This window comes from Triticum aestivum, chromosome 7D (genome assembly GCF_018294505.1).
Source record: "Triticum aestivum cultivar Chinese Spring chromosome 7D, IWGSC CS RefSeq v2.1, whole genome shotgun sequence".
NCBI lineage: Eukaryota > Viridiplantae > Streptophyta > Magnoliopsida > Poales > Poaceae > Triticum > Triticum aestivum.
Window position 1 is genome coordinate 73,857,721 of NC_057814.1, and position 10,625 is coordinate 73,868,345.

Genomic DNA, 10,625 nt, shown 5'->3' on the forward strand with positions numbered 1-10,625 from the left:
ATCGGTTCTTCTAAGATTTTTGCATGCTCATACCCCACGCTGACAACTTTGACAAGCACTAGTGTCTGCCTGCCATGTAACCTTTAGGACCCCAGAAAAACCACATGTTTCGGATGGGCTTGAGCAGGCAAAAAGCCGGGAAATCAATAGAGAGACATGAAGATTTTACAAGCCAGCGCAGGGAAGAGCATGAAAGCCTAGCTGACACCGAAGTATGACTGTAGGAGGGCCAAGCAGCAGGGTTTTGGTGTCCAGGGAGGCCGATGCGCATTGCTATCTAAGAAGCGACGCGGATGCGGGATACGCCGTCCACTCACCGGTCACCACCGGCAGGGTCACATGCGCATCGGCGGCAGCGCGCACCGCGTGGGGACGACCCCATATATGCCCTCGTAAAGCGATAAAGAAAGCTCACGGCGACGACGAGGAGGATGCCAAAGCTACTGCTCACTTCCTTGCAGCTTGAGAGGTCAACACAGGCAACACTGGCATCATCGTTGTTCATATACATACAGTCCACAAAAAGAAGGTCCTGCTTCTTGGGAATCATGCTTGGTCCAGATATCTGATCTTCAAAACAGAACCCGGGGCTTCTGTTCGAGAGGAGCCCTTCTTCCCTGCTGGTTGGACCGGGTGATGGATCATTGCTTTCTCTCTGCATGATCTTGCATTGCCTTTCCTATCGATTTTTCATCTAGAAAAACACTTCTGCTTTCTTCTTCTCCACCGGCCCTCTGAAAATCATCCCCCTCTTGTTCGTGGACCGTGAAGAAGGTACGTAGCCGACGGGTACTGCTTTCTTCTTCACCTTTTGGGTTCCTCGATTTTGCATCTTTTGTGTTCCCGGCATTGGAATTTCTGTGTCACCCCGGAGTAATTTCATGGAATTTGGCCTCTCTAATGTTGATTCAGGACTAGTGTTTTTAGTATTCCATTCTACTTTATTGATAGAAAAGTTCGTGGACCATGGTCTGCCCGCTCCTATTCTTAATACTATTGGGTCTAACCTAAGTTAATATAGCGATTTGTAGTGCCCAGTGTATAGTAAAAGTTTGAGTGTACAGTAATTGGTCTAGGACAAGTAGTCTCTTCTCTATTCTCTTGGCGCTAATGCTACCATCTCACTTCGTAGTGGTGAACCACGTGGTCATCACTAAAAAGAGGACATGTACTTAGTTCCTATTTTTGCACATCAATAGAACTTCCAGTACGAACATTCACAAAAAATATGGAAAATAATAATAAGAAAAAAGTCACGCGCATCATGTTGGTGTATGTGTTCATGTCAATTTCGACACAAAAGGAATATTTTTGTGTCCTCACAAAATAAATCTGGTGCCTAAAATAGAAAGATTTTGAATGTTAAACACAAGTCACAATATTCATGTCTTCTCCACTAAGATTTGTTTTCCATGATTTTTTAATTATATTTCAGTGCATACATCGAGGCACATTAAAAAAATCTAAATAAGTCAAGAGAAATGGAGATGACAGTGAATATTGTTTTAGAGGATTGTTTTTTGAAACACCTGTGGAATGCAACATTTTCGCTGCTTTGTCTGGTAGTAACTATTTTCTTGTTCATGATCGGCGCAGGGCTGCAACGAGACCCGATCCAGCCCGGAGTGCAATACATATGGGTTCCCTCACAAGTAAATTCTCTCCTCACTTTCTCTTGTTACTCCATGTCACAAAAATACATGTCGTTTTGGATACTAGCACGGTCTTCAAGATTTAAATTTTCACCACTAATTTTTACTATGGTGCATATATAACACAAGAAAGTGATTATATCATACATATACTTTTCGAGATCAATCTGAACATTTGGTTTGCAAGTTTTTAATCTCAGACAATATATATAGTCAAGGTTTTTAAATTGACTTAAAACACGTCCAAAACGACATGTATTTGTGTTTTGTGATATGGAGAGAGTACATAGCTAAAAACTAAATTAACTTCATGTTAATTCATCTCTTAAACTATAATCATTGTTACCTTTTGACCATGCACAACTGGAATCTGGGAATAATCTCATCTCACTATTGTTGCAACTGCACATCAGGTTCTTGGGTGATGGACTTGTGTGGCAGACCAATATGCTCCAACCAAGATGTGGCATCATGTGCTTTAAAGGAAATATTCGACTCCTCTACCTGCATTAATCACCTAGTGGCGACCGGTGTTGTCGCACTGCTCGTGTTCGTGCTCATGCTCCAGTTGCTAGTCAAAATTCCAAATAGCAGAGTGTCCGCGCGACAGCTCGTCTCGCTCAGCTCACTGCTGCACTTCTCCGCCGTGGTGTTCAATGGCTGCCTGGGTTTGGTTTATCTCGGGCTAGGACTGTGGATGCTGGGGACTGGATTCAATCAGAATGCTTCCGTTGTTTACCTTCCACATTGGTGGCTTGTAACATTATCTCAAGGATTGAATCTGGTCCTTGCCAGCTTCGCTTTCAGCACCAGGCCTCTATTTCTTGGAGCAGCGTTTGTTAGATTTTGGCCGGTCCTGCTGACCATCTGCGCAGCATTCATCTGTTGTTCTTCGGTTGTTAATATTGTTGCAGAGAAGACGATCACCATTAAGGCTTGTTCAGATGTTCTGTCCCTACCAGGTGCAGTTCTCCTCCTCCTTTATGGCATTCAGCACAGCCATGATGAAGAGGGTTATGGAGGAAGTGGAAATGGTTTGTACAAGCCCCTGCACACGGAGACAGACAGTGAGGTAGCTGACTCTCAAAGTCAGGTAACTCCCTTTTTTAAAGCTGCTTTTTTCAGCAAGATGACATTTTGGTGGTTGAATCCTTTGATGAAGATGGGATATGAAAAGCCCCTTGAGGACAAAGACATGCCACTTTTAGGCGCCACAGATCGAGCGCGCAACCTGTACGTGATGTTCATGGAGAAGCTCAATGACAAGAAGCAGTCGCCGCCGCACCCCACACCATCATTCTTCTGGACTATTGTTTCTTGCCACAAGCGTGCCATCTTGGTCTCGGGTTTCTTTGCTTTGCTCAAGGTTTTGTCCTTATCCACGGCCCGATACTTCTCAAGGAATTCATCAATGTTTCACTTGGGAAAGGGGCCTTTAAATATGAAGGATATGTACTTGCCGTGGTAATATTCGTCTGCAAATGCTGTGAATCCTTCTCACAGAGACAGTGGTATTTCCGCACTAGGAGATTAGGACTGCAGGTGAGGTCACTCCTATCAGTAGCAATTTATAAGAAACAACAGAGGCTATCAAATGCAGCAAAAATGAAGCACTCTACTGGAGAAATTATGAACTATGTGACCGTCGATGCCTATCGGATTGGGGAATTCCCATACTGGTTCCACCAAACATGGACAACAATTGTTCAGCTTTGCATTGCCCTGGCAATTCTGTACAATGCGGTTGGTACTGCAATGGTTTCGTCGTTAGTTGTCATCATTATCACCGTACTCTGCAACGCTCCATTGGCCAAACTGCAACACAGATTTCAAAGTAAACTTATGGAAGCACAAGATGTGAGATTGAAGGCCATGTCTGAGTCACTAGTTCACATGAAGGTCTTGAAACTTTATGCATGGGAAGCTCACTTCAAGAAGGTCATCGAGGGGTTGAGAGAGGTTGAGTACAAGTGGTTATCAGCATTCCAGCTTAGTAGGGCGTACAACAGTTTCCTGTTCTGGGCATCACCTGTTCTGGTTTCAGCAGTGACCTTTCTAACATGCTATGTTCTCAAAATTCCTCTTGATGCTAGCAATGTCTTCACCTTCGTGGCAACTCTACGTCTCGTGCAAGACCCAGTTAGGTCGATACCCGATGTTATTGCAGTTGTGATACAAGCTAAGGTTGCTTTCACTCGGATATCAAAGTTCCTTGATGCACCTGAGCTAAACAGGCAAGTTAGGAAGAAATACTATGTTGGCATTGAGTACCCTTTAGCGATGAATTCGTGTAGCTTCTCGTGGGATGAGAGTACATCAAAACCAACTCTAAAGAATATAAATCTGTTAGTCAAAGCTGGAGAAAAGGTTGCAGTTTGTGGGGAGGTAGGGTCAGGGAAGTCGACCCTTTTGGCTGCCGTACTCGGAGAGGTCCCCAAAACCAGAGGCACGGTATGTTTTTCATTAACTTCACCTTTTACTGAAACTAGCAAATACTTGTGTGTAGCTACAGAAGTTAATTGCTCATGCATTGTTAAGAGGTTTATTTTTATTGCATGATTTATTAACTGCTTATGGCGTTGTACTAACTAGTAATTTTTTGTAAATGAAAATATCTCAAAATTTACAGCAATCGCGATACATCTGTGTACTTTATAAAATATATAATAACTGCTGTGATTAAATTCTTGGCAACTTAAGAGGTAACCTCTGAGGGTGAACGAACTGCCACCAACTCTGAGCTTTATAAGAGTGAAAAGATAGCTTCCATATTCACAATGTAGAAATTTTATACATGTTTAAAGGAAACAAGCTTGGTTACAATAGCATCATGTTCAGTTTGCAAACTTGTTATGAAATTTAGAGATGTTTAAAGGAAACAAGCTTGGTTACAACAGCATCATGTTCGGTTTGCAAACTTGTTATGAAGATTATGCTTGACAATATTTTTTCATAACAGCTCAATATCAAATTCTTGAACTTTGCATAAACATTTCAGATCGAAGTCTGTGGGAAAATAGCATATATTTCTCAGAATGCATGGATCCAAACAGGAACTGTGCAAGACAATATTCTCTTTGGATCTTCGATGGACGGGCAAAGATACCACAGCACACTCGCGAGCTGCTCATTGGTCAAGGACCTTGAAATGTTGCCATATGGAGATTGTACTCAAATTGGGGAGAGAGGAATAAATCTTAGTGGTGGTCAGAAGCAGCGTGTCCAGCTTGCTCGTGCACTATACCAAAATGCAGACATCTATCTTCTTGATGACCCTTTCAGTGCTGTTGATGCCCATACAGCGACAAGTCTCTTCAATCTAAGGATCATATTCAGCAGAAGCAAATTGTATTACTATTTGGTTGTGAACTGTTTTACAAAGCTCTTTGTAACAGGAATATGTCATGAGTGCTCTATCAGACAAGACTGTTCTCTTGGTGACTCACCAAGTGGATTTTCTACCTGCATTTGACTCCATTTTGGTATCTCTCTCCACTTGGAAAATGTCACCGTATGACGATATTGGTGCCTCTATGATTTATATTGATCTTTAATGAGCTTTATTTATTTGTGAATTCATCTATAATTAGCGATGATTTTTGGCAGTTAATGTCAGATGGAGAGGTTATTCGGTCTGCACCTTATCAAGATTTATTGGCAGATTGTGAAGAATTTAAAAACCTTGTCACTGCCCATAAAGATACTACTGGTGCATTGGATCTTAGTAACAATATACCCACTCAAAGATCTAAGGAAGTATCAATAAAGGAGACAGATGGTATTCATGGAAGCAGATATACAGAGTCTGTAAAGCTATCACCGGCAGATCAACTAATCAAGAAAGAGGAAAGAGAAACAGGGGATGTAGGTGTTAAGCCTTACATGCTTTATCTGCGCCAGAACAAAGGCTTACTGTATTTCTCTTTTTGTGTTATTTTTCACATAATTTTCGTAGCTGGGCAAATATCACAGAATTCATGGATGGCTGCTAATGTCCAGAATCCTCATATTAGTACGCAGAAGTTAATTTCTGTGTACATTATTATTGGAGTTTGCACAATGTTCTTCATGCTATCAAGATCTTTAGTAGTCGTTGTTCTTGGGATCCGGACATCAAGATCCTTATTTTCCCAGTTGCACCTATGTCCTTTTTTGATTCTACTCCTGTAGGAAGGGTTCTTAGCCGGGTAAGATTTCTTAAACAAAGGGCAAATACAACAAACTACAGTTCTGTTTTACACCCAGATTTTTTTTTCCTGATGGATTAACTTGTTCTCTTTTTTCTTTTAATGCAGGTCTCTTCAGATTTGAGTATCATTGACCTCGATCTTCCATTTGCCTTCGTGTTTAGCCTTGGTGATACCTTAAATGCATATAGCAATCTAGGGGTATTGGTTGTTGCTACATGGGAAGTTTTATTTGTATCTGTGCCAATGATAGTTTTGGCAATTAGGTTGCAGGTAATTGGTATGACTTTGTTACTTTATGGCTAATTCTCACTTCTGTCATTATTTGATTAGATTTACCAATTGATGTTCTCTGCTGCTATTTTTGTCTGGGGTGAATGAGCCTACAGTTTTGTATTCAAAATTATCATTAACTGAAACCTATTATGTTTGGTCATGTAGAGGTACTATCTAGCCTCAGCCAAGGAGCTGATGCGGATCAATGGTACTACCAAGTCTGCTCTGGTGAATCACTTAGGTGAATCGATTTCAGGGGCTATAACAATAAGGGCCTTTGGGGAAGAAGATCGTTTCTTTGCTAAAAATTTGGATCTTGTTGACAAGAATGCCAGTCCATATTTCTGTAATTTTGCTGCAACTGAATGGTTGATTCAACGCCTGGAAATAATGAGCGCCTCCGTGCTTTCTTTTTCTGCCTTTGTCATGGCTCTTCTTCCTCAAGGAACTTTTAGCCCTGGTAAGCAACTATATGAACACCATGCTGCTTCAATTGGACAAAATTGAGTAGCCAGCTTGTTCTAAGGCCATCGGTGCTTACAACTAATTTGCGATAAATGTTACATGCATTGCCATGTAAATGTTGCTACCTTTTCATATCTTTTGTCATGAAAGCATACTTATACTCCCTCCACGCCTAAATAGATAACATTTTGGACATGACATGGGTCTCCAACAAATTTATTTGACTGTTACTTTTGTTATGTGCATGTTTGTAGAAAACTAGAAAAGATTATATTATGAAAATAATATTGATAAAGAATATGATAGTATTTTGAGCTTACCTGTGCATACACGTTTCATATAATAGTACTCAAAGTTAGAAAAGCTTTACTTGCTAGTGAAGTTAGAAATGTTTAAATGAACACTTTTTAGAATGTCTTGTGTTTACGAATTGAGGTAGTAATCTCCAGGCAGAATACGGTGAATAAAAAACACCATGCATTTCTCAAGCTGAGCTTACCTGTGCATACACGTTTCATATAATAGCACTCAAAGTTAGAAAAGCTTTACTTGCTAGTGAAGTTAGAAATGTTTAAATGAACACTTTTTAGAATGTCTTGTGTTTACGAATTGAGGTAGTAATGTCCAGGCAGAATACGGTGGATAAAAAACACCATGCATTTCTCAAGCTACCACTTGCTCTGGTGATTTTATGGATGCATTTTCATCTTTTATGAAAATGTATTTTAAGTCCTAATGCTTATGTGCCGGAGTCAACTAAATAAGTATTTGATGCTATACAATTTATGAATAGCACCATTGCAAATAGTAGAATTAATTCATTGCTTTCGTACATGCACAGGTTTTGTGGGAATGGTATTGTCCTATGGTCTTTCGCTAAATGTGTCCTTTGTTTGCTCTATTCAAAACCAATGCAACCTTGCGAATCAGATAATATCAGTGGAACGGGTGAACCAGTACATGGACATACAAAGTGAAGCAACGGAAGTTGTTGAAGAAAATCGGCCATTGCAAGATTGGCCCCAAGATGGCTATGTGGAACTTAGAGATTTGAAGGTAATCAAATATAAATATTTACATGTACACCTAACAGTACTAACAAATTTAAGCGATTAATTTTCATTCAACAGATCAGGTATAGGAAAGATACTCCCCTTGTACTACATGGAATCACTTGCAAGTTCCAAGGTGGAGATAAGATTGGTGTAGTTGGTCGGACAGGAAGTGGCAAGACAACGTTAATTGGTGCATTGTTTCGTCTTGTTGAACCTGATGAAGGGAAAATAATTATAGACTCTATGGACATTGGTACGATAGGGTTACATGACCTGCGTTCGCGTTTGGGTATCATTCCGCAAGATCCAACACTTTTTCATGGTACAATAAGATACAATCTAGATCTTCTTGGACAATTCTCAGATCTAGAAATATGGGAGGTAAGATTTACCCTGCTATCTACGTTGATTTTTCTCATTTTACCCAATGATCAGATATTATTATGATGAAAAGGTATTAGATCAAAACAACCTGCTATAAGGTTTAATCATGTGACAGTCATCTTTAGTACTGTGGCAAATCAACTCAGTTACTTTGACATTTTGTCCGAAAATATAGTGCACATTCGAATTTCTTAAGTCAAAATTTGTAAAGTTTGACCAAGTTTATAAAAAAAATATCAACATGTAAAATACCAAATCAATGCCATTGGATTCATCACGAAATTTATTTTCATCTGCTATATATTAGGTATTGTGTGGTCAAAGTTTGTGAAGCTTGACTTTCACGAAAACCAATGTGCACATTATTATGGGGCGGAGTGAGTACCTAACAAACTCAGAAAGTTCAGCACATTATCAAAGTAGGGCGAATAAACCAAGTTAGCCAATTAGGGGAATCTCAGGTGACAACTAGATTGCCTAGGAATTACTTGACAACTTTTCATTCATCGAAGAAAATGGCACCGAAAGTTGGGTTGAAAACTTAAACATGAGTGATGGCCTGGTAGGAGTGTGCAGCTGCAGCCACACCTTCCACCAACTGAGCTAGGCTTAGGGCCTCCTTTCTCATTTTATGGCACATGTACATTTCAAAAGGAACCACTAAAGTGGCTGCTCCATTTGTTATTATGATGCAGGTTCTTGGCAAATGTCAACTTCTTGAAGCTGTCCAAGAGAAGGGACATGGATTGGATTCACTTGGTATGAAACTGCACTTCATCTATAATTGGTTTACAGAGTTCCTCTTTTGAAACTAATAGATTGGGCAAACAGAAAACTCCGCTCTAATCATTCCAGAAATTCAAATAGGTGTGAAAATGCATCTGCTACTAAATATGTTAAATTGTTAGTGGTCCTCCTAGAGTATTCTTCACCAAAGGAGGAGTATCATGGGCGTGCAGGCTAGTACTTCAAATACACCAACGGGCTCTTAGCAAAAACAAAATCATGTTCAATGTGTATGTGTTGAATGTGGTGTCTCTAGAAATTGTGCCCAGACCTGCCTATGGACATAGCTATATATCCTTTTGCCAGCGTGATGTTTGGAACTATCTTATTCATGGTACTGATCAAGATCCTATCATAATAGTTGTGGAAGACGGGTCAAACTGGAGCATGGGCCAAAGGCAGCTCTTTTGTCTGGGACGCGCACTTTTGAGAAGATGCCGCATCTTAGTTCTTGATGAAGCGACGGCCTCTATAGACAACGCAACAGATGTTGTCCTTCAGAAAACGATCCGAACAGAGTTCAAATATTGCACCGTTATTACAGTTGCACACCGTATACCAACAGTTATGGACTGTGATATGATACTTGCATTGAGAGATGGTATGTTTCTCTTACCGGCAACTTATTAGACATATAGTTATTTCTTATAGTTCAACCCATCATCTTATTGACAACATCAATTTATATGGAATTTATGAATTATAGTTGATACCAAATACGGAGTATATTGTAGACCTTTCCCGTACTAATGATGTATGCATGAACACTTCAGGGAGAGTAGCAGAGTATGACAATCCTGCAAAGCTCATGGAGACTGAAGGATCTCTCTTTCGTGAGCTGGTCAAGGAGTATCGGTCACACACATCAAACACAAATATTTAGAAGAGACTGTCAATTTTGATTGTTTACTTGCTGCAGCTTTCCAAGAGAGAGAAAATAAATCAGCTTTTAGTGCTATGCTTTCCAAAAGAGATACGCTTGAAGCTATATTCCTCGGAGGAGTTCATCAATTTGGTACCCTAGGAAAAACAGTACCATCTGTACTATCTCTAAGTTTCTTTTGCTATTTATTGCTACCGGAAATTCTGTGCAATACACTGTGAGCTGTCATAGTTAGCTGATGAAGTTGAAGAGAGTAAATCCCCGGAGATTTCCTTGCTCCAGAAGTCAGATACAGTATAAAAGGCTAAACAGGAGGGACCCTGCTGACCGTACTGATTAGCAAGGCTAAATACTCATAATATGTTCATTGATTGATGCACGCAACCATCTTTTATTATGAAGCGTGAAGTCTTATAGAAAATAAAATAAACATGTCAGTCGAGGCTAAGATAGCCTCGGTAGGGATAACATGACGCACTTATGCATCAATGGTCCTACTGGTAGACCATAATCAAAATAGGTTGAAGATAGATTTGGCTACACCTAGATATCTGAGAATGTCATGCGTCCACACACTAAAGTAAGAACCACGTACGGATCCAATAGTCATGTGGATAACCTACAAGGAATCGAAAAATCTTTTGCTGTTAAAAACTGTCAACGATTAATGAACAGCCAATTTTATGATCTACATGGAGTCGAGGAATGTAGAGTGACAGATGGTGCCCAAAGGGATCTCAACGGCGATGAAGGTGACATGGTAGTTTTACCTAGGTTCAGGTCCACGGATGAGTAATAGCCCTACGTCTTACATATATGTCTTTATTGTTGAGAGGATTACAATGGTCATGAACTTGTAGGTTAACTCCATATCAGACACACAATATGCATGAACATTGAAAAAGGATACTACTAAGTAGTAGAATAGAAGGGGATA

General features: G+C 40.1%; 1 pseudogene; it reads left to right on the plus strand.

The window, feature by feature from the left end:
• The first annotated feature begins 436 nt into the window (after positions 1 to 436).
• LOC123169261 (ABC transporter C family member 10-like) lies at positions 437 to 10,027 on the plus strand (annotated as a pseudogene).
• The last annotated feature ends 598 nt before the right edge of the window (positions 10,028 to 10,625 follow it).